The sequence below is a fragment of the Tursiops truncatus genome, chromosome 16, assembly GCF_011762595.2.
Source record: "Tursiops truncatus isolate mTurTru1 chromosome 16, mTurTru1.mat.Y, whole genome shotgun sequence".
In the NCBI taxonomy this organism is placed as follows: domain Eukaryota; kingdom Metazoa; phylum Chordata; class Mammalia; order Artiodactyla; family Delphinidae; genus Tursiops; species Tursiops truncatus.
This window is the reverse complement of record NC_047049.1, coordinates 20,034,192-20,059,253: the sequence shown is the minus strand read 5'-3', so window position 1 is coordinate 20,059,253 and position 25,062 is coordinate 20,034,192.

Genomic DNA, 25,062 nt, shown 5'->3' with positions numbered 1-25,062 from the left:
TTCTCAAAGTATCCTGTCACATTGGTGGCTGGAACACCTTTCAAGCTTAGTCAGTACATTTACCATCTACTGTATTGTTTTGGGTTTTTTTTTAATTTTTATTTATTTATTTTATTTTTGGCTGTGTTGGGGCCTCGTTGCTGTGCAGGGCTTTCTTTTAGTTGCAGCGAGCGGGGGCTACCCTTCGTCGCGGTGCACGGGCTTCTCACTGCGGTGGCTTCTCTTGTTGCGGAGCACGGGCTCCAGGCACGCAGGCTTCAGTAGTTGCAGCACGTGGGCTCAGTAGTTGTGGCTCACGGGTTCTAGAGCACAGGCTCAGTAGTTGTGGCTCACGGGCTTAGTTGGGAGATCCCACACGGCATGTGGGATCTTCACAGACCAGGGCTCGAACCCATGTCCCCCACATTGGCAGGCAGATTCTTAACCACTGTGCCACCAGGGAAGCCCCATCTACTGTATTATGTCACCTTCACTCTTTCTGGAGATGTATTTCTTTTTAGGGACAAGAGAAAAGTAAATCTCCTTAATTGAGTCAAAATGCATTGAGAGAGAGGGAGGCTCTTGGCAAGGTAAAGGTCCTCCAGGCCATCTTTAAGACTTTCCTTTCTCCTAGCACACGCCTTATTTTTACCACAAGTTTCCAGTTTAGAAAGAAGTATGTCCACCCAGAAAATAAATCCCAGCACAGACTACAAATGATTTACTTGAAATCCCAGACTGTAGACACTGGAGCAAAAGTTAATGAAATACTCTGCCAACAATCCAAGCTAAATGAAAGAAAATTACTCATTACACAGACTGCCAACTTTCAGGTGTTGGTAGCCAAAGTGAGTAATCAAATTAAATATCTATGGTGATGTAAGAAAGAAGAGAAAATACTGGAGAAAAGTCCAGGGAAAGGGTGCTAGGGCACCAATCATGAGAAAATATTAGTGGTTAGCCTTTATCAGGTGTTAAATAAATGCTAGGGCACTTGCTAATTAGTTGACATTTGTTACTTAATTCTTATAATAAACATATGAGATGTTCACTTAACATGATTCCCTTGTGACATATGAGTAAACTGAAGCTTAGAGTTTAAGTAGCTTGATTAGGTGGCAAATAAGTCATAATGTCTAAATACAAGTGCCATCAGTGTGATTGTTAACCCTTATACATAGAGTATGAGTTAATCTGATCCTCATTCTCAAACCGCACTCTTTTGAGAAATTTGGGTATGGTGAGAAAGGGGCAGAGGCAGGGGCAGGGGAGACAGAGAAAGAGAAGAGACCAGATAACTATTCAAACAGTGAAAGGACTGTTCCCTGCTATTCTGCTCAGTGGTCATGTGTCCTGGAGGGAGCAAGAGAAGGCACCTGGCAGTGCTATTCCCGTCCTCGCAGTAGGAGCACCGAAGATGTAACTCTGGATCAGTGTTCGAAGATTTAATTTTTTCAGACAACACAGTTCCTAAAATTAAGCCATGTTAGTGGATTCTAAAACAAATAAAGCCATCAATTCCAACCCAAGAAGAAAATCTGGCTGTGATGAATTAGAGAAGGCACGTTGGCCTCCACCGAGGCGTCTTCCTAAGGCATTTCCAAAAGAAGGGTTTTTTTAAATTGAAGTATAGCTGATTTGCAATCAAACTTTAATGATTACCAAAGGGGAAAGGGAGAAGGGCAGGAGGGATAAATTAGGAGTATGGGATTAATAGATATACACTACTATATATAAAATAGATAAGCAACAAGGATTTACTGTATAATACAAGGAACAATATTCGATATCTTGTAATAACCTATAATGGAAAATAATCCAAAAGCAGTTTTAACCCTCACCACTTGGAGAACTTACCTTCCCAGTGAGAGGCAGCTCCTCGCTTCTTCCAGGCCCTGTACATGCTCTTCCATCTTAGAAGCTACAGGCTCCCCCAGAAACAGACCCTGAAAAGAGAATGAACTAGTGAACATAGTTGTTTTGGGGTGACCGCAGAAAACACAAAGAGAGAGGCAGGAAAATGAGGTAGGGAAAGGAAGGAGGCTGATAAAGGATGACTCTTCAAGCAAGTTCCCACCATGTGTAACTGGTGGTTAACTCCATGGAAAAGCACTGGAGCCAAAGTAAAAATTATTTTTTGAGAGTTATCCCCACAACGGATGAGGGGGCTAAGAGGTCACTTATACACTGACATTTTCAGCACAATTTGCCGAAAATAATCGCCTGAAGACTGGAATGGTGGTTACCAGGAAACTGGAATCATAGTTACCAGGAGAATGAAAAGGTGTTTACCAGGGCCTAGGGGGAGGTGGGCATGAGAGTTATTAACCACTAAACATAAAGTTTCAGTTGAGTAAGATGAATAAGCTTTAGAGATCTGCTGTACAACACTGTACATATAGTCAACAGTAATGTATTATACACTTAACATTTAAGAGGATAGATTTCATGTTAAGCGATCTTACCACAATAAAATAAAGACAAAATAAATTACCTGGACAACTTTGTAAAAAACAAAATTGCCATACATGGGAGGGTCTACTTCCAGACTCCCAATTCAATTCCATGGATCTATATATGTTTATACCTAAGCCAATAACATACTCTCTTGATTACTATAGCTTTAAAATAAGACTAGAAATTAAGTGGTTTAGGTTCTCTAGTTTTCTTATTTGTAAAAATTATTTAGCTATTCAAAGTCCTGTTTGTTTCCATATAATTTTAGAAGCAGTTCTGACTTATAGCAAACAACTGCTGGGATTTTAATTGGGATTGCATTGACTCATTAGGTTAATTTGGGAAGAATTGACATCAACAATATCATCTTTTAGTTCATGAAAATGGTATGCTCCTCCATTTATTTAGCTCTTCTTTAATTTTTCTTCCTCTTTCTTGGCCATTTCTTAAGCTTCTAATTGAATTTTCATGTTTAATTAAATTAGTTAATACTTCTAAAACAATGATGAATAGAGATAACAGACACCTTTGCCATGTTCCTATCTTAGTGGAAATTCCTCTAGTATCTATTAGATCTTAAGTAAGATGCTGGCTTTTGTACTAAATATATATACTTTTTAATCACATTAAGAAAGTATCCATTAAAGTTTTTTAATCAGAAAAGGGTATTGTGTACTATTGGAGGTTTTTTTCAGGGAGACAATCACATGATTTTTTTTCCTTAGATCTACTTATAAGGGGTATTTTATTAATACTAATTCTAATATTGAGCAAATCATGCATTCATTGAATAAATCTCTGCTGATCATGGTTTGTTATTTTCTTACTGTGCTATAAGATTCTGTTTGCTAATATTTTATTTAGTACTTTTGCATCAATATTCATAAATAACATTGGTTTAGTTTTCTTTTTGTACTCTACTTTTTAAATGCTCTTTTAGAAATTCCTGTTCAAATCACAAGGCAAAGTGTAAACCAGCCACTTTCCCTTCTTGCCCAGTATTATTTTATCCCTGTAAACAATTTTTACCCCTTCCCATTTACCCCCATGCCTCACAAGAGTTCGCACGTATGTGGGTTATTACAGAAGCTATCATGAACAGAAGTGATCAAGAACCATTTCCTGAGAATCAAAACACTTGATTCAAAGGTATGTTATCTTGGTAAGCATCCCAAGATACCCTGAATAATTTCAAAGTCTGACATTCTTCCTGTTTCTGTGTCCAAATTCCTGGGCAGGAGACTTATTGGTCCAGCCTGGGTCAGAAAGCCATGTTGCTACTCCTGGACAAATCAAATGTGGTCAGAGGGCAGGATCATATGAAAAAAAGATAACTATTTAGAAGGCATATATATGAAGTGGCCAGCTGTGGGTATGGGGAAAGAAAGCCTTTCAGAAGGAAAGAAATGCCTTTTCCCAAAGGAAAGCAAACTGATAGTCAAATATAACAGTAACACCTATTAAAATTACATAAAAAAGGGAAGGCCCTATATCATTTATATTGAATTGAATGTGCCTCCTGAAAATGTATAGTCAAAAAAGTGTCATCCTACAAGTACTTAAGCAAAAAAAATTAACAATTTTTTTCCTGCACTCAGTATTGGGTACAGACCTTGGGAAGATGGGATTTAGCATTACTTACACAAAGCACACCGATAGCGCCACAGCAGGCATATCAGACGAGAGGCAGGGTGAGTTTCTTTCCTGAGACATGTACTAGATAATACACCAAGAAAAACTCTCAAGCCACCAAATGATATGCAAAGGAAAGATCTCAAGCATTTGTAAAATATGTGGTAGTACTCGGTACCCTATAAAATTCTATACCAATAAAGAGCTAGGAGTGAGGACACAATTACCCCACCTTTGTTTTTCTCTGCTTAAAGAAACCCCAAATAAAAAGGAAGTTCAGAAGATATACAGAAAGGAACATTCTGTCTATAAGGCAATGGAAGTTTATAATTCTTCCCAGATTCAAAAATCTGAAACTTGTTAACTAAGGCGACGAAAGTGACAAGCAGGGCTCACGAATTTGCATAACTAAATGCCATCATTTAGACATTATGGGAAGTAAAAATTATGAGGCATATTTGAAAGACACAATAACTGGAATCTGATGAACTAAATATTAAAGGAAAATATGCCACAGAGAGCACCTTATTTAGTGAACTCATTATGAAAATTGTATATTAGCATATTTATTGTTAGGTTGTGAACAATGCTCCCAGACTGGCTGAAAACAGCCTTTTATTAAAGAGTAAGGCAAATTTCCCCTTTCATACTTGTCTAAATTATTGTTTCTGAAATTTAATTTCCCACATTTTTTCTCACATTTGTGCAATACTTATCAGTTTAGCAGCACATTCTCACGCAACATTTACATTACTTTTTACCATGACTTCATGGGGTTAAAAAAAAAACAAAACAAAAATGAGTCTTAAAATGTTTGCCGACTTGCCAAAGGTAGATCAGGTAACTCGTCTGAACTGTACAAATTCTAAATCAGTGAAGTCTAAATAAGTATGACTTGACTTTGTTTTTGTTTTATTCCTGAGAGACATGTATTCCCATATGGCAAAAATTACAAAGGAGAGAAAGAAAGGAAAAAAGAAAAATCTTTTCACTTCTGGATTAATTCTCTAAACTCTTAAAGACTATATTTATGAAGGAGCAGGGGGAAAAGGCAGAGGGGGAGGGAGTCCATCCATGTTAATATTGGTTGAGCTCAAATGCAAGGTAAAATTTATTATTTCTTTTGTTTTTGTTCTTCCAATTTGAAAAGAATTATGTGTGTGTACATATTTATTATATTTTTTCACTTAAGTAGAGCAATGACTTTTTTTCAAGTTTATCTAGCAAGAGCAGATAATTGACACCAAATTGGTCTTTTGAATTTCCAACCAGAATCTTCTCTCCTTCAACTGCTCCTGCAGAAGGATGATTTTGGAGGAAATTAGATTCACTGTTTGCATAAACCAATGTATTTAGCTGGTGGCTCTGCAGGTCCAATTAACTCTTCTAACAATATGGGTGAAATGAGGTTGAGGTTATGTTTGTAGCCGCTTAGAATTGTTTTGATTAAATACTCCCTCCTGTATCTTATTTAAAGTAAGAACACATGGCACTGAAACGTATTTCATGGGATGGGAGAGGATGCCTGGGGGAAAAGGGAAGAAAAATATCTGTCATGATATGAAATGCATGACCTCTCATTTATGTATAACCATAAAGAGAAGGCATATTTGCACAAATTTCTGAAGATATTGCACATAACACACTTTGAAGACATCTTTAATATGTCAGTCAATATCATTACTATTGTATTATGAAAAATATCATTGATGTCAGACAAAATAGTAAAAGTTGAAGGAGCACAAAGCTGAGAACAAGCAGACCTGTATACTAATGTCCCTAGTGAGTCACAATCTTTCTGAACTTACTTTCCCTTGTCTGGAAAGAGAAACAACACTCATTTAGTTTCTGCCTCTGAGAAAACAACAAAATATAAGATACAATTGCTGCTCTCAAAGAGTTTGTAATACATTTGGCAAAACAAAGTAATTCACGTAAAAGATAAAAATAACCACTTGCTAGGAACTTCTCCAAAAACAGTATCATCTGGTTGAGCTTCATAATAACCCAAAGAGGTAGGCATTATTATTATTATTTCTATTTTGCACACAAGAAAACTGAGGCACAGAGTGATTCAGAAATATTAGAAGACCTCTCTGTTGCTTAAGTAACAGTGAGGTTTCAAACCCAGTCAACCTCAGCATGAGCACTTAGCTACCATATCACATAGTGACAAAAAGTCCTGTGTGTTCAAAGAAGGGAAAGGCAGGATAATTAATTAGCAAAATAATACACAAGGGATAGTTAAGAATTGGAGTGATAAGAGAAGGTTCCAATCATAAGAATATGATGAGCCAAACCTTAAAGGATGAGGAGTATTTGTATGGACAGAAGAGAAGATGATGGAAGTAGAGTGAGAAAACTCAGCATGAAGATGGCAGTAGGTGTGGGGTGACAGGAGGGAAGAACCCAGAAGAATGGCAGTGAGATATAAGGATGGACAGGTCAATTGTGAAGAATTTTGACTACGGAGTTTAAATCCTTCCAACCTCCCCAAACTGACGGCTCTGTTTGCCTGGCCTCCTCTACAAGCTAGTCTCCACAGTTGAGCATTGCTGCTTCCAGAAAGCAGTATTTAAAGAGCAAGCAAAGACTCCAGTTCTTCTAAGACCCCAATCAAAGCCCCAGCTGGCCTACAGGGAGGCTTTGAACTAACTAGGCAAAAGTGCCCTATACGTGGCTTGGTGAGGAGAGCATGCCTTTCCCTGATTTAGAGGAGGGTCCTGGGTAGATGCAGCCCTATATGTAGAGCTTGGCTGATCAACACAGACTGATCTCAGTCCCAAGCATCTCTCCAGAAGGATCACACAAACTACTCAAAACTGTACATACCAGCCCCATTCCCAATACACAGCCACATTCTCTGAAATCACCCTTCAAATTTACAAAAGCTTATATAAGCACAAAAACCATGACTTAATTACCATAAGTAATTACTTAAAGGTGACAATAATCACTCATGCTATTTGGGGAAAAGTTGGAAAATGTTTGTAAAACAATCACATGATATGTAATAAGTCAAAATTCAGTTATGCTGACTATGGTAATCAGTATTAAAGATTGTTTTTACTTCAGAATAATACACAAATATGTTTCCAAGATTATAGTTTATATTGAAATAAAATTAGAATCCATATGGTAATTTGGAGCACATCATTAGTAGGTTGTAAAACAGAGATTCAAATGTTTACATCTAATGTTCCTAATTCCATGGAGGAAATACTTTATATTAGAATTTTTTTACCAGCCAAAATATAGTCATTATCTTAATGAAATTATTTATTTTTATTTCTTTAAGTGTAAAATTCTACATAGAATTTGATAGCCAGCTATGTATCTTAAATGTATTTATTGCAATATGATTCAAATAAGTAGAAAGGAACTTTTGGGGATGATGGATATGTCCTAAAACTGAATTGCGGTGATTGTTGCAAAACTGTATACATTTATTGAACTCTGCACATAATCTTTTTACTGTACGTAAGTTATTGCATATTCTTTTACTGTAAGTTAGGTTAATAAAGATATTTTTTTAAAGATTAAAACTGGTGGCTTTTGGTGGATGTATTACAAATTCTTTTCATTTACCTACTTCAAATTTTTCCTATTTTTTACAACAGTAGGTATTACCTACATAATTAAAAAATAATTTCAATGCAGTTCAGTTTAACATAAACATTTATCTAGCACGCATTCTGTGCTTAGCATCGTGATAGAATCTAGAGTTGTACAAAATAGAAAATAACATGTTGCCTCTTCCTTAAGGAGCTTACAATTGAGTAAGAGTAGAAAACAATGCAAACAACTACTTATTTATGGCAGAATGAAATTACCTTTCAATCAAGTTGCAAGTAACAGATGTTGGTAGCTGAGTGAAGGAAAGAATGAATGACTGGCCAAAAGGAAGTGGGCAAAGAAAAGAGTGATTGGCAGGAGAGTTTTAATGAGTCGCCTGGAGGTTGATGCACATGGCCACATCCTTCATGGGAATAAACGAATTAATATTCGTTGGAAAGTAAGGTTTAGTAGCAAAAGCAAGCATTCTTCATGCTTACCACACATATTTATATCTGCTAGAAAAATAAAAATTGACCTTGAGAAGTTCGGAAGATTTGATAGAGAGTAGGCAGAAAGAATAGGTAGGTAGGAAGAATGGACAGAGGAAAGCAAAAAATATGTCAGCTTGTACTTTATCATTGAAAAAGAAAACAAAAATAAAAACAAGAGTCTGTTTCAAAAAAAAGTTGTTTCTCTAACCGGAGTGAACGAGGTGGGGTAGTTACCTGCCCACATGGCAGGAAGGAGTAAAGAGGCTCCTTTCAGCAGGCAGTTACCTCTCTAGAGATAAGATAATCGAGCTAAGCCAATTAAGCCCAGATTATTCTTTACAAATTTACCAATCAGAAATATTACTCCACCTCTCTTGGCTGCAGTCAGTAAAATGGTGGAGAAAAGCCAGGACCTATACCAAATGAGCTCTTTCCAGGGACAGAATCATCAGCAATACTCTGTCATCACAAGTGGCGCACAACTATCATTTGTAAAGGTTGCTAAAAATGTGGCTTCCCAGTCCAAACACAGTGGATTCTGAGAGAGACCCATGATCTGTATTTAAAACATGCATGCACTACCCTGTCCCATCCCCAATCTGCAGAACCTATTGCAGTAGGTCTGTAGACCACACTATTAAAACACAACACCGGGCTTCCATGGTGGCGCAGTGGTTGAGAGTCCGCCTGCCGATGAAGGGGACACGGGTTCGTGCCCCGGTCTGGGAAGATCCCACATGCCGCGTAGCGGCTGGGCCCGTGAGCCACGGCCGCTGAGCCTGCGCGTCTGGAGCCTGTGCTCTGCAACGGGAGAGGCCGCAGCAGTGAAAGGCCCGCGCGTACCGCAAAAAAAAAAAAAAAAACAACACACCACCAACTTAGAGGTCTGCTTGTGGGGAACTAACAAAACAATGAACACTGATACATAAAATCTTATTAATTATTTATTGTTACTGGTACTATTACTATAAATCACTAAATTAAGAGTCTAGCCGCATAGTAGTTTCAAGAGTAATAATATATTTATAGAAGAAATTTTCTTTTGATTTAATGCAAAGAAAAATCTAAGGGAGATACTGAGTGTACTGGGTACAATTTCTAACGGTTTCTCAGTGATCTAAAATCCATTTCTTTAAGTGATTCCCAAAATTGTATTCGTCAGGAGAACTGGCCAACAAGAAATCTCCATCCCATCGGAGATGACATATAAAGCCTTCCAATCCCAGGTCTTGTCCCAGGTTTCTTAAATAAATAATACTTTACCTCTCCCCAGGTCTGTCAGCTGCAGGTAAACAACTCCACCCTTCCCTGTTCACGCTTAACCAGACATTCAGTCTGAAGAGAGTAGAAAGATGTGGTTTCCAACAAGGAGTCGAGACACAAGCTTTGATAGCCGCCTGTATTTCTTTTTGCAGAGGCTTCCCTGGGAATCTTTTCTGAGCAGGTTAGCACTTAAAATGTCATCATCTGACTGCTTTGATTAATTGTGGTACCATTTTCTGCATGAACCAGGTAGGAAAAGATGTTCTTTTCATTTTGAATGGTCTTTTATGCTCAGAAGAAATTAGCTTGCCCCAAATGAGAGGCCTTGACACCATTAGCCAGTTCAGATACCACATGCCACTTTGTTAAAGTGGCAGATTTTGGAGGTGTTCTTTAATTTTATCATTTATGATAAGCTATTGTTTGAAGAAAAAGAGATGGGCCATGTTCTGGCAGAGCTCAGCCAGGCTATAACTCTGTTGGTCAGGCTTTCTAAGTTATTCTGTGATCTGATTCATGCTTACTCATCAGGCTTCCATCCAATGCCACCACAATCACCTGTGCTCAGTCTGACTCACTGCAGAGAAAGTGCCCCCTGGGGGAAATCTTATCTGGACTTTGGTGACTATATTTAATCCCAGAGCCTGGGAAGAAACTAAAGCAGAGAAGGATCAGGAACTGCCTGAAAGATTGGCATCACCTGAGTGTTCTACGCAAAGGCTTTTTTGTAACAATTTTAGTTCAGAAATTGTCCTAGTGATAGCAGTACTGGTATAATAACTACAGTTTGGGGTACATGCTATGTGTCAAGCATGGTGTTCATTGTTCTATCCTATCTAAAATTTCCTAACAGCTTTGGGGAGTGATATCATTATTCTACATTACCCTCTTACAGGTGAAGAAACTGAGGCTCACAGTGGTAAAATTATTTGTTCAAGGCCATATGGCAATTGTGCTAAGAACCAGGATTGTCTGAATCTAAAGCCCACACACCTGGTGTGTGTTAATGTACCCGTATATCAATCTACCAGTGCAAGTTTAATAGAGTCCAGGGAACTTGTGTCAGAAAACCTGGGTTCTTTGTTGAATGACCATCCCATTACATGCATAGGAGCACCAAGAGTTCACTGGTCCAAAATCATTGCCACATATTTGACATGGACCTAAGATTCTTTTGTGTGTGTGTGTGTGTGTGTGTGTGTGTGAGTAACATGCCCCTGTCCTATTTCATTCACTTGTCCAGCTTTTATTTCTCCTTATTCCCTTTTCTTAATTTTTTATTTTATATTGGAGTACAGCCAATTAACAAATGTTGTGATAGTTTCAGGGGCACAGCAAAGCAACTCGGCCATACATATACATGTATCCATTCTCTCCCAGACTCCCCTCCCATCCACACTGCCACATAACATTGAGCAGAGTTCCCTGTGCTATACAGTAGGACCTAAAATTCTTTTGAGTAACACACAGAAAGGTCAGGCTGGCACTATTATGTCCATTTTACAAACAAAGAAACTGAGGTTAAGAAGGAAAATAAATTACCTGAGGTCTTAGCTGGTAATTAGCAGAGCCAGATCCAGCACCTGTACCAAATGCTTTTTCCACCATACCTTAAATGAAATAGGCAGAAAGAGACACGTTAAAGACAATAGGTTGGGGGCTTCCCTGGTAGTGCAGTGGTTGAGAGTCCGCCTGCCAATGCAGGGGACATGGGTTCGTGCCCTGGTCCGGGAAGATCCCACATGCCGCAGAGCGGCTGGGCCCGTGAACCATGGCCACTGAGGCTGCACATCTGGAGCCTGTGCTCCGCAACAGGAGAGGCCACAACAGTGAGAGGCCCGCGCACCGCAAAAAAAATAAATAAAAATTGTAAGACCTAGAAATACATGGAAGAGCAGTCTCTTTCAAACAGCTCTTGGGCTTATCCAAAGCTGTGCAGCTCTAATGAGAGCCCAACAATAATTGATACTATGCTGCAATTGGCCTTTCTGAGCTCTGGTTCTAGGCCCCCTGCCATTTGCTCCCTCAGCTCCTTTCTCCTGTGCCCCACAGGGACAGAGGACCTTGTCTCTACTTTGGTTTGGTTGAGCTCTCAGACCAATAAGAAAGGACCTATCCCTATACTCTTGGGGTTACAGAGACTTCCCCAAATATTCTCATGGTTTCCAACCTCTAATAACAAGACGACAGTCCCAAATCATTCCCTCTGTGAAGGAAAGTGACACCTCTCCAAGTCACCTAGCAGAAGCCACTCTGCTGAGCATAGAGTTTTCCTAGATGGGCAAATTAAATTCTAACTGCTGCTCTGAGATTAAGGAGGAAGTGGGGGGGGGATCAAAATGATGTGATTTGATTTCAGTGTCCTCAAAATATGGTTCAAAGACCATCCATCAGAATCACCTGGAGATTCTGAGACTCAATGATCTAGTTATTGGAGGTGATCGATGATAAGAATCTCAGAAAAGGAAAGGAGAATAGCAAATACGATCCATAATCCTTCTCCCACCACCCAAAGATTTACACCCGATTATCTCTGAAGAAGGTATCTCTGTCAGCCCAGTTAAGTGTGTACTGGATAAACCTGACCCCAAAACTCTCCTGACTCACAAGTATGCACCCTGAAGAGGGGCTTCCCTTTGGAAACTTCTCCTCCTCTGTGCCTTTCTTCCTCCAAGATGGATTCATGGGCATAATTACCTTCTTGACAGATTTCCATCCTCAACGATAAATCTCTTTTCTGCCAGATTGACTTAGATGATGTAGTATGCATGGGAAAAAAGAAAAAAAATCTCTAGACCCTAAACTTACCTCTCTCTCTTTTTTAAATTTTACATCTGCAGGTATCGTGGCTCTCAAAGCTTGTCCATTTATTTAAGACCATTAAAAGAAAAATGATCAAATATTTTATCCCCAGGCATAAACATGACAAAAAAAGAAAAACGATGACTACCGACAGTCATTTGTAATATTATAGTGTTCTGGCATGCTGTAAGTTTTTCAACCTTAAACAAGAGACATTTTGATGTCTTTAATAGAGTTATCTTTATGAACGTTTTTCTCCCTGTTTCAAAACTGCTGATTTTTAAAAATCCCTAGCTCTCTCACTATTGCACACAGCTCTAAATTTCAAAGCCAGGGTCCACCTGGAGGATGCTCAGTTTATTGTGTGGGCACTCACAGCTGATGGCAAGCAGAGGCTCTCAAAGACTGAAACATTGCTGTCTGCTCCCCGCAGAAAGTCTTCACCCTGTACAGGCCAAAAGGCACTGAGGCGCTCCAACTCTAAGAAGTTAGCTCAATAATAGTAATCTCTTAGATATACATCATAAGAATTAAGGTCTTGGGCTTCCCTGGTGGCGCAGTGGTTGTGCTGTTTGACTAATGCGGTCTCCACCTGAGACTCTCACTCTGGCTCGTAACCAGCCTCCTGATGTTCCTGGAGCTCTTCATCTCACACCTCCATCCAATGGGCATATGCATTTGCTTTCTAATTCATCTTTCTTTATTTCTATTACTTTGTGATCCCCATGAAAAAAGCCCATTCAGAAAATAAAAATGTTTTAAAATTCCTCACCACACAAAAAGTGTAAGACTGCACAATACAAAGAAACTTCAGTCACCAACCTAGGAGTATTGATCTATTTGATAACACTGAAAAAAAATTAAAGTCTTTTCAAATGGCCAAAGGAGCAAAAATCATACCATCGAGGGAAAGAAGTAAGAAATTTGTTTGGAGGATGATGGAATAAGAAGGGACTGTGAATATAAAAATGATGGCAGTATATCGATCAATATTTCTATAAAAATATAAACATTTACTACCTATATGATGGTGTGACTTACAGGATCTATAAAAGTGTCTCTGCATAAAAATGCCTCTGATTTCACTTGGAGAGGGCTGTATATATTAATTATAATATTGAGAAAATACTATATTTTTAAAATATATTGCCATAATAATACCTAATTGTAAAAATCACTGGACAGGGCTTTTAGATATGAGTTAAGCCAGCCCACTCTCTCCACACATGACAGTCCACAAACTATTCCAATAATCATGTCCCTTGTGAACATTAACATGTCCACGTAGCCTGGGATAAGTTGTGTCTGAAAGGCAATGTGAAACACAACTTACCAGATTTCAATCACTATCATCAGGATGTCCCATGGTTACTAGCTTCTGAGGCTCTGCGACGTTATTATGACATCAAGTCGTCTCTATCTGGTAATCAACATTACCCAGGAAAAGTCATCCTCTTGTGCATAAAAATGTGTCCAGCGTCACTTATCCTCTTTTGCTCTCTTTGTTTCTTTCCTATCACTTTTTTGTCCGCTCTGTCAAGAAGCCCTTGGATTTGCATGACACCAAAAAGAGGTTGGAAATTTATTACATGTGCATCTCGAAGAGTTCAAAACATAAAACCACTCACATATTCATTGCTCTCTTGTTCTAAATCCATAAATCTCTAGCCCCAGTGTGCCTTTGTGATTTTCCAGTGTTGGTTCTCTTTAAATCACTTGCTTTCTCTCTAGGGTTTCTTTATTCCAAAAGATGTAGCCCTTCACTTCTATTTTTACATCTTGCTATCTCTCAGATCATGAGCTAGTAGATAACACAGCAAAAATTCAAATGTGGCTCCCTCTTTCATTGAAGGGAGAAGAGGTTGGAGCTTTAGCTACATTACTCTAAATGTAGCCCCAATTCTATTTGTCCCGAAAGGGTCTCTGTTACTGCACGTCCCATTTCCTCTGGGAATGCTATTTTGTTCATAGTAAATAAAAGGAAATGTATATGAGTGTCTCTGCTGATCTTCAGAAGTCAAAGCAGCCCTCATGGATAAAGGATGCATATTTATAAATCTGAGCCTGGTGGAGGAAAGGAGGAAGCCATGTGAGTTCTGAGTAGAGTGATTATGTCACAGTCCTCCAACCTCTCTTCCTAGCCACAATCATTTAAGTAAGCCACTTCGGGAGTATGTTGCTGACGGTGGTCACCTCGACTACCCCTTGCAACCATGCCTGACGGGACAGTGGAAGCTCAATGCCTTTGGCATGGTGTTGCCTTATTATGTGAGGGATTAAATCAAATTTAAAAAACCAAAGCCACCAACTGCTGATCCTTTAATGCTACAACACTATTAGAGTCCAGTTCTTTCCAGGAGCTGGGGTGAGTGCTTTCATTAAATAGACTCTCTACCCCAAATACCTAGATATACACATGAACACCCTGGGTTCCAAAGGTCCATGGTGGCAGGGAGCTCTCACAGCGATGAATACTATGGTCTCCCAGCTCGACATATAACATCCAGAGTAAACTTTAAAAAATAGGTAATGTAATTCCAGTGTCCTTGACTTGGAATGAGGTCAAAACTTCATGCTGTGTCTTGTACACTCCGTTTGATTTTTCTACTAGCTCTCAGAACAACAAAGGTAAGCGAATATGTTATCTGCCTGTGTGGCCCTGGTCTGACAGGTTTCTCCTGGAAAGTGATCAGCAAGTTTTCAAGCATTAAACTCTGCAGTAACCTCTCCTCTCTTGCTGCTGCCCATTTGTGCTCCTTATCCATATCTAGAATAAACCTAATTCTTTCTTTGTCCTAACTTGAATTGTCCCTGACATCTGGAAAATGAGCAATATCTCTGGGGCTAAAATAAGACTTAGTTCACACTTGAATGAAGCATAATTTCTTTCTCTGGAAGATGCATAATTTTCACTCTGATAATCCGAGCATTTGATATTTTGCATCTTTTATCCAAGTTTCCAAATTTTTAACCAGCCTGGACCAGAGAGACACATGACATGGAGGCAAAGCAAGCTCATTACAGATCTAAGCAACCATGCTGTGGATGGGGCTTAGAGCTGGACCTGAGCCCCTTGGTGCTGATTCAGCTGTGTTCCTCACACCCTGGCTCATCTGCGCCAGTCCCACAAGCTCTCTGATACTCAGTTTCTTCTTTGGTAAGTGCCTTGGTATGCTGATGAGAACCACAGTTATTTTATAGGTCTTGTGAAAGATGGGCTAGAAAGAGAACTCCTGGAAGAGGACTCACAATGGCCCAGTATAGGCCATCCACAAAGCTCTGAGGATCCAAGGTACCAGGGAAGATGCCCAGAGGGAAATTTTGAGCACTGGGGCACAACTGGATCCTTCTGAGGAAGCCGTAGTAGTGATTGCTGGAGCATCACGGCTCAGTGAACATTACATGACATCTGCCCAGACCTGTTCATAAGCTCATATAAGACTCCCCCTAGGGACACCAAAATATTTTAGGGAACTTTCAGCAAACTTAAGTCTTATAGGAGAAGCAGGGATGAGAGACAGTGATATGTGTGGTTTTAACCCAACTCAACCTGTAGGCTGGTACAGTTTCAGGGGAGCCTGGGCTGCATGCAAGGTAGATTCCAACAGCCTGAGACACAGAATGTCTTGAGCAGTGTTTGTAAAACGGCAAATGTCTAATACCCAACTCCAAAAATTCCAATTCAGTGGGTCCAGAAAGGATCCAGGCTTCTGTATCTTTATCAAGTTCCACAGATGACTCTAAAGGACAGCCAGGACTTGGATCCATTGGACTAGATGGTCTCAAAAGACCAGCACAGATATAAATTGAAGGATTTTTAAAAATATTCTACAAAATCATTTCTTTATTTTTATTTGCTGTTTGCTTATTTCTTTGTCTATATGGAATCTTTTTCTGTGATCTAGTATCTATACTCAGGGCCCACCATTGCTCACTCCCATCTTTCTACCTCACACCCATTTTTGGAAAGTGCCTTAAAAGAGTGAAAGCCCACTGTGAAAGTCCTAACCTATAATATCCTAAAATATGGAAAACCTCTTGAAGAAAAGTACGGACAAGTTCTTTCCTTCTCTCCTGCCTATTGTGATTTCCTTCCTTTCTTCTCTACGTTCTCATTAGTCTGTGGCTGCCCAGGATTTAACCACTAGTATAAACTCCATGTCTCCTATCTGTCCAGATAAGAGCCTGTTTTGGTGAGACTGAAGGCTGCAAGGAGTAAGAAGGCAACCATGAGGCCAACCCCTTTGTGGGGTTCCACCCTGTCCCTCCCCTCACCCACAGCCCAATACAGGTCTGGTCATCACTTCAGCTCTTATGTAGAAATGCCCAAAGGAGAATAGATTCTAATTTTCCTCTGAAACTTAGAAATGTTCAGTACTGCCTAAATTCAAGAGCTCTCCATTGGCACTTACTTACATCATTCTCTATCCTTACAGGGACTATGTGAAAATGAGGGAAAGTGGGGAGTATAAAATAGAGCCATTACAACCCACCAGTGTCTTAAGGTAACTAGCAATGTAAAAGTGTAAACACCCTTCAAAAACATCCAAAGTTAACGGGAAATATAAACCTTTCTGATTCAGTAATTGGTACTGGTGGGCACATGACCCAAGCAGGGTCAATAAGAGTCCCTTATTTGGACTGACATGGATTCTGGATGGCAAAAGAGTTGTACTCTTCCACTGAAATAATAAACTTGTAAGCCTATATATTCTAGGGATCATCTCACTGCATAGTAGGAAGCCTTCTCAAGAAGGAAACCAGCTTAGAAGGATGAAAATTCAAGAGATGAAGAAAGATAAGAACCTAAGGGCATTATCTGAAATAGCTGCACTTGAAGACAAATCCACCCGTTGGACTTCCCAGTTATGACAGCCAAAGCTAAAAATGACAGCCTTCTATTGCTGGCCCTAAATCTAATCAATTTGTTACAAAATCCTATCTGTACTACCTCTCAAGTGCTTCTTGACTGTGTCACATTACTCTCCATTCTAACTTCTAAAGCCTTAGTTCAAGTCTGTGTCCTCCCTGCGCAGACTCTTTCAACAACCTCCCCCTCCCCCCCCCACATCTAGTTCTTTCTTTCTCCTCCAGGGTATCCTCCATCCTGTCACCAGTATTAACTTCTAAAACCCAAATTAAACCATTTGTTTCCTTCAAAAATACTTAGGGATCTTCATTGCTGACGGTTATAATTTTACCTCTTTCTCCAGCAGGGATCTTTTAAATTTTTTAAAATCAAATATTATGTAGACCTTCAGTGTATAAAACCAAAATATTATGCAAATCTCAAGGCATATAAATGAATGCAGGAAGAGAGAAAGGAGAAGGCAATAGAAAAGAGGGCAGTAAAACTGCACTCACTCAACTTCCCCATTTCCCAGGTAGTGAACCCAGAGATATCTCTAAGGATCCCTGGTTCTCTAAAGAATACAATTTCAAAACATTAAAACAAATAGATATTTTAAAATTTGCAGAAAAATCCAGTATACTCTTTCCCCCAATCCATCCCCAAATCACACATACCTACCTTCTCAGCTTCACTGATCATACTTTAAATTGACTCTCATTGAGCTGTCCTTAGGGGTGCAATGTTGGTACACTGGGTGCTGGACTCAGGCCTCAGTTAGTTGTTTTGCACCTGAGAAACTTCTACTCCAGAAGGAGAGAAGATTAAAGCCAAAACAGGAAATAAATACCAAAATTAAACCTGGGAAGGAATGGGAAAAAGCCTCCAAATTGAAAGAGCAAATCAGATAGGAAGCTGAATAAACGTAATAAAAAACATATCTGGAGAGCTAGCAATGAGATCTCTGTACCAGGAAACTGAACTCCAGTTTGAGAGCTTACTTCTTGATCACAACCATCTGCAGAATTCTTCCTCTTATGATGTATTCTTAAGATAGCCAAATTATAACAAACTATACCAGATACCATAACTTGTTTCCAAAAGGTACTCCAAGTTCTCAACTGATGAAAGTTCATTAAGCATCCTTAGAAATGTTATTGCCTCTGCCTGAAATTTCAAATCTCTTTCTCTAAATTCCCAGTCTTTTTTTTTATAAATTCTGTTTTTATATTTATTTATTTAAATTTATTTTTGGCTGTGTTGGGTCTTCGTTGCTTTGCACAGTCTTTCTCTAGTTGTGCTGAGCGGGGGCTACTTGCTCTGAAGCATGTGGGATCTTCCCCGACCAGGGATCGAACCGGTGTCCCCTGCATTGGCAGGTGGATTCTTAACCACAGTGCCACCAGGGAAGTCCCCAGTCATTCTTCAAGGTGTATTTACAAGAAAAAAGCTTCCTGAATTTTCCAGGCAGCTACAGCTTTCCTTCTTTCTGAATATTGTACATCACCTTCTTAACATACACTCATTGTTATTGTGATTATTATAATGTGTCCTTTCTCTTGATCTAAATGGCATTTAATCTCATTCTTCTTCCTAGCTCCTATAGCACCCAACTCAGTGCCTGACACTTTATCAAACTCTCTCAACAAGCAAATGTTGAAAGAAGGACCCATGGAATCATTTACTACGTGAGTCTCATTTCTTAGCACAGTGAACAATATCTCTATAACTTGATTTCTTTTTATCCTTCATTATTCTCAAACATTTTTGAGTTTAGCAATCCCATTCAGCTATTAATCTTAATATTATATTTTTAAAAATATACAAGAACATATTGAATAATGAAATCCCACTGTGGCAAAGTTAATTGGAAATATCTGTCAATGCTGGAATCTGATGCCCAGTCCAACACACTTCTCTCTTACAGACTTGATCTCATGGAATTTATCAGAAGACCTAAATCAAAGGGAGTCCAAAGCTCAAAGAAAGAAGTCAAGTTGAGGGGAAAGAAGATCTAAACCATCCCTGATTCAAAGTAGACTAAAGCCAAAGAATGCAAAAGGAAGGAAATAATGAAAACTAGAAGAGAAACAAACAAAACAGAGAGTAGAAAAATGACAGAGAAAAATCAACAAAACCAAAAACTGGTTCATTGAAGACATCAACAAAATTGACAAACCTTTCAGGTAGACTGGAGAGAGAGAGACAGAGAGAAAGAGGTCAAACTACAAAATTCAGGAATCAAGAGAGGACATCACAACTGAGTACACAGAAGTAAAATATATAATAAGGGAATACTATGAACAACAGTATGTTAATAAATTAGGTAACTTGGATAAAACTGATAAATTCTTGACACAAATTACTGAATCTGACTCAAGAAGATTTAGACAATCTGAATTGACCTATAAAAGCAAAGAGATCAACTTAGTAATTTAAGAACTTATCACAAAGAAAGTCCAGGCCTAGATGACTTCACTGATGAATTATATCAGATGTTCATAGAAAAATTGATGTCAGTACTTCACAAAGTGTTCCCAAAAAAAGAAAAAGGAAGAAACACTTCCCGACTCATTCTATGAGGCCAGAATTATCTTCATACCAACACCGGACAAACATACCAAAAGAAGAAAAAAAAAACAAACCAATATACCCTACAAACACAGAATCAAAAATTCTCAGCAAAGTACTAGAAAACCAAATCCAGCAAGATATAAAAAGGATTATGGATCAGAAAACTTACACAAGCCTATAAGATAGCCTCATACAACAGAGGGCAGACAGCAGAAGCAAGAAGAATAACAGTCCTGCAGCCTGTGGAACAAAAACCACATTCACAGAAAGATAGACAAGATGAAAAGGCAGAGGGCTAGGTATCAGATGAAGGAACAAGATAAAACCCCAGAAAAACAACTAAATGAAGTGGAGATAGGCAACCTTTCAGAAAAATAATTCAGAATAATGATAGTGAAGATGATCCAGGACCTCGGAAAAAGAATGGAGGCAAAGATTGAGAAGATGCAAGAAATGTTTAACAAAGACGAAGAATTAAAGAACAGAGATGAACAATACAGTAACTGAAATGAAAACTGCACTAGAAGGAATCAATAGCAGAAACTGAGGCAGAAGAACAGATAAGTGACCTGGAAGACAGAATGGTGGAATTCACTGCTGTGGAACAGAATATAGAAAAAAGAATGAAAAGAAATGAAGACAGCCTAAGAGACCTCTGGCACAACATTAAATTCAACAACATTCACATTATATAGGTCCCAGAAGGAGAAGAGAGAGAGAAAGGACCAGAGAAAATATTTGAAGAGATTATAGTCGAAAACTTCCCTAACATGGGAAAGGAAATAGTCACCCAAGTCCAGGAAGCACAGAGAGTCCCATACAGGATAAACCCAAGGAGAAACATGCCGAGACACACAGTAATCAAATGGCCAAAAAGTAAAGACAAAGAAAAATTATTGAAAGCAGCAAGGGAAAAACGACAAATAACATACAAGGGAACTCCCATGAGGTTAACAGCTGATTTCTCAGCAGAAACTCTACAACAGAAGGGAGTGGCATGATATACTTAGAGTGATGAAAGGGAAGAACCTACAACCAAGATTACTCTACCCTGCAAGGATCTCATTCAGATTTGATGGAGAAATCAAAAGCTTTACAGACAAGCAAGAGCTAAGAGAATTCAGCACTACCAACCCAGCTCTACAACAAATGCTAAAGGAACTTCTCTAACTGGGAAACACAAGAGAAGAAAAGGACATACAAAAACAAACTCAACAAAATTAAGAAAATAGTCATAGGAACATACATATCAATAATTACCTTAAATGTGAACGGATTAAATACTCCAACCACAAGACACAGGCTTGCTGAATGGATAAAAAAACAAGACCCATATATATGCTTTCTACAAGAGACCCACTTCAGCCTTAGGGACACATACAGACTGAAAGTGAGGGGATGGAAAAAGATATTCCATGCAAATGGAAATCAAAAGAAAGCAGGAGTAGCAATACTCATATTAGATAAAATAGACTTTAAAATAAAGAATGTTACAAGAGACAAGGAAGGGAACTACATAATGATCAAGGAATCAATCCAATAAGAAGATATAACAATTATAAATATATATGCACCCAACATAGGAGCACCTCAATACATAAGGCAACTGCTAACAACAATAAAAGAGGAAATCGACAGTAACACAATAATAGTGGGGGACTTTTAACACCTCACTTACACCAATAGACAGATCATACAAAATGAAAATAAATAAGGAAACAGAAACTTAAAATGACACAATAGACCAGATAGATTTAATTGATATTTATAGGATATTCCACCCAAAACCAGCAGATTACACATTCTTCTCAAGTGCGCATGGAACATTCTCCAGGATAGATCACATCTGGGTCACAAATCAGGCCTCAGTAAATTTAAGAAAATTGAAATCATATCAAGCATCTTTTCCGATCACAACGCTATGAGATTAGGAATGAATTACAGGGAAAAAAACGTAAAAAACACAAACACCTGGTAGCTAAACAGTATGTTACTAAATAACCAAGAGATCACTGAAAAAATCAAAGAGGAAATCAAAAAATACATAGAGACAAATGACAATGAAAACACGACGATCCAAAACCTATGGGATGCATCAAAAGCAGTTCTAAGAGGGAAGTTTATACCTATACAAGCCTACCTCAAGAAACAAGAAAAATCTCAAATAAACAATCTAAACTTATACCTAAACGAACTAGAGAAAGAAGAACAAAAAAACCCCAAAGTTAGCACAAGGAAAGAAATCATAAATATCAGAGCAGAAATATATGAAATAGAAACAAAGAAGACGATAGTAAAGATCAGTAAAACTAAAAGCTGGTTCTTTGAGAAGATAAACAAAACTGATAAATCATTAGCCAGACTCATCAAGAAAAAGAGGGAGAGGACTCAAATCTATAAAATTAGAAATGAAAAAGGAGAAGTTACAACAGACACCGCAGAAATACAAAGCATCCTAAGAGACTACTAGAAGCAACTCTGCCAATAAAATGGACAACCTGGAAGAAATGGACAAATACTTAGAAAGGTATAACCTTCCAAGACTGAACAAGGAAGAAATAGAAAATATGAACAAACCAATCACAAGCACTGAAACTGAAACTGTGATTTAAAATCTTCCAACAAACAAAAGTCCAGGACCAGATGGCTGCAAATGTGAATTCTATAAAACATTTAGAGAAGAGCTAACACCATCCTTCTCAAACTCTTCCAAAAAATTTCAGAGGAAGGAGCATTCCCAAACTCTTTCTATGAGGCCACCATCACCCTGATACCAAAACCAGACAAATATACTACAAAAAAAGAAAATTACACACCAATATCACTGATGAACGTCGATGCAAAAATCCTCAACAAAATACTAGCAAACAGAATCCACCAGCACATTAAAAAGATCATACAGCATGATCAAGTGGCATTTATCCCAGGGATGCAAGGATTCTTCAATATATGCAAATCGTGTGATAAACCATGTTAACAAACTGAAGAATAAAAACAATATGATCATCTCAATAGATGCAGAAGAAGCTTTTGACAAAATTCAACATCCACTAATGATAAAAACTCTCCAGAAAGTGGGCACAGAGGGAACCTACCTCAACATAATGAAGGTCATATATGACAAACCCACAGCAAACATCGTCTCAATGGTGAAAAACTGAAAGCATTTGCTCTAAGATCAGGAACAAGACAAGGATATCCACTCTCACCACTATTATTCAGAGAAGAAAAAGAAATAAAAGGAATACAAATTGGAAAAGAAGAAGTAAAACTGTCACTGTGTGCAGATGACATGATACTATACATAGAGAAGCCTAAAGATGCCACCAGAGAACTACTAGAGCTAATCAATGAATTTGGTAAAGTTGCAGGATACAAAATTAATGCACAGAAATCTCTTGCATTCCTATACCCTAATGATGAAAAATCTGAAAGGGAAATTAAGGAAACACTCCCATTTACCATTGTAACAAAAAGAATAAAATATCTAGGAAAAAACCTACCTAGGGAGACAGAAGACCTGTATGCAGAAAACTATAAGACACTGATGAAAGAAATTAAAGATGATACCAACAGATGGACAGATATACCATGTTCTTTGATTGGAAGAATCAATATTGTGAAAATGACTATACTACCCAAAGCAATCTACAGATTCATGACAATCCCTATCAAATTACCAATGGCAATTTTTACGGAACTAGAACAAAAAATCTTAAAATTTGTATGGAGACACAAAAGACCCCAAATAGCCAAAGCAGTCGTGAGGGAATAAAACGGAGCTGGAGGAATCAGACTCCCTTACTTCAGACTATACTACAAAGCTACAGTAATCAAGACAATATGGTACTGGAACAAAAATAGAAATATAGATCAATGGAACAAGATAGAAAGCCCAGAGGTAAACCCACGCACCTATGGTCAACTAATCTACGACAAAGGAGGCAAGGATATACAATGGAGAAAAGACAGTCTCTTCAATAAGTGGTGCTGGGAAAACGGGACAGCTACATGTAAAAGAATGAAATTAGAACATTCCCTAACACCATACACAAAAATAAACTCAAAATGGATTAGAGACCTAAATGTAAGACCGGACACTATAAAACTCTTAGAGGAAAACATAGGAAGAACACTCTTTGACATAAATTACAGCAAGATCTTTTTTGATCCACCTCCTAGAGTAATGGAAATAAAAACAAAAATAAACAAATGGGACCTAATGAAATTTAAAAGCTTTTGCACAGCAAAGGAAACCATAAACAAGACGAAAAGACAACCCTCAGAATGGGAGAAAATATTTGCAGATGAAGCAACTGACACAGGATTAATCTCCAAAATATATAAACAGCTCATGCAGCTCAATATTTAAAAAACAAACAATCCAACCCCAAAATGGGCAGAAGACCTAAATAGACATTTCTCCAAAGAAGACACACAGATGGCCAAGAAGCACATGTAAAGCTGATCAGCATCGCTAATTATTAGAGAAATGCAAATTAAAACTACAATGAGGTATCATCTTACACCAGTTAGAATGGGCATCATCAGAAAATCTACAAACAACAAATGCTGGAGAGTGTGTGGAGAAAAGGGAACCCTCTTGCACTATTGGTGGGAATGTAAATTGATACAGCCACTATGGAGAACAGTATGGAGGTTCCTTAAAGAACTAAAAGTAGAATTACCACATGACCCAGCAGTCCCACTACTGGGTATATTCCCCGAGAAAACCATAATTCAAAAAGACACATGCACCCCTATGTTCACTGCAGCACTATTTACAATAGCCAGGTCATGGAAGCAACTTAAATGCCCATCAACAGACGAATGGATAAAGAAGATGTGGTACATATATACAATGGAATATTACTCAGCCATAAAATGGAACGAAATTGGGTCATTTGTTGAGACATGGATGGATCTAGAGACTGTCATACAGAGTGAAGTAAGTCAGAAAGAAAAACAAATATCATATATTAACGCATGTATGTGGAACCTAGAAAAATGGTACAGATGTACCTGTTTGCAGGGCAGAATTTGAGACACAGATGCAGAGAACAAACGTATGGACACCTAGGGGTGAAAGCGGCAGGAGGTGGTGGTGGTGTGATGAATTGGGCAATTGGGAATGACATGTATACACTGATGTGTATAAAATTGATGACTAATAAGGACTTGCTGTATAAAAAAGTAAATAAAATAAAATTGAAGAATTACAAAGAAAATCAACTATCTAATAGAATAAATTAATTTTGTGCTATAGGTAGACTATATATAAAAAAAAAAGGTTTATCCACCATGACTAAATGGGATTTATCCCAGTAATGCATAGTTGGCTTAACATGTATAAATCAAATAATGTAATACACCTTATTGATAGTATAAATGACAAAAACTACATGACCATTATTAATTGATGCAAAAAAATTTTATAATATCTAACCCCATTTCACA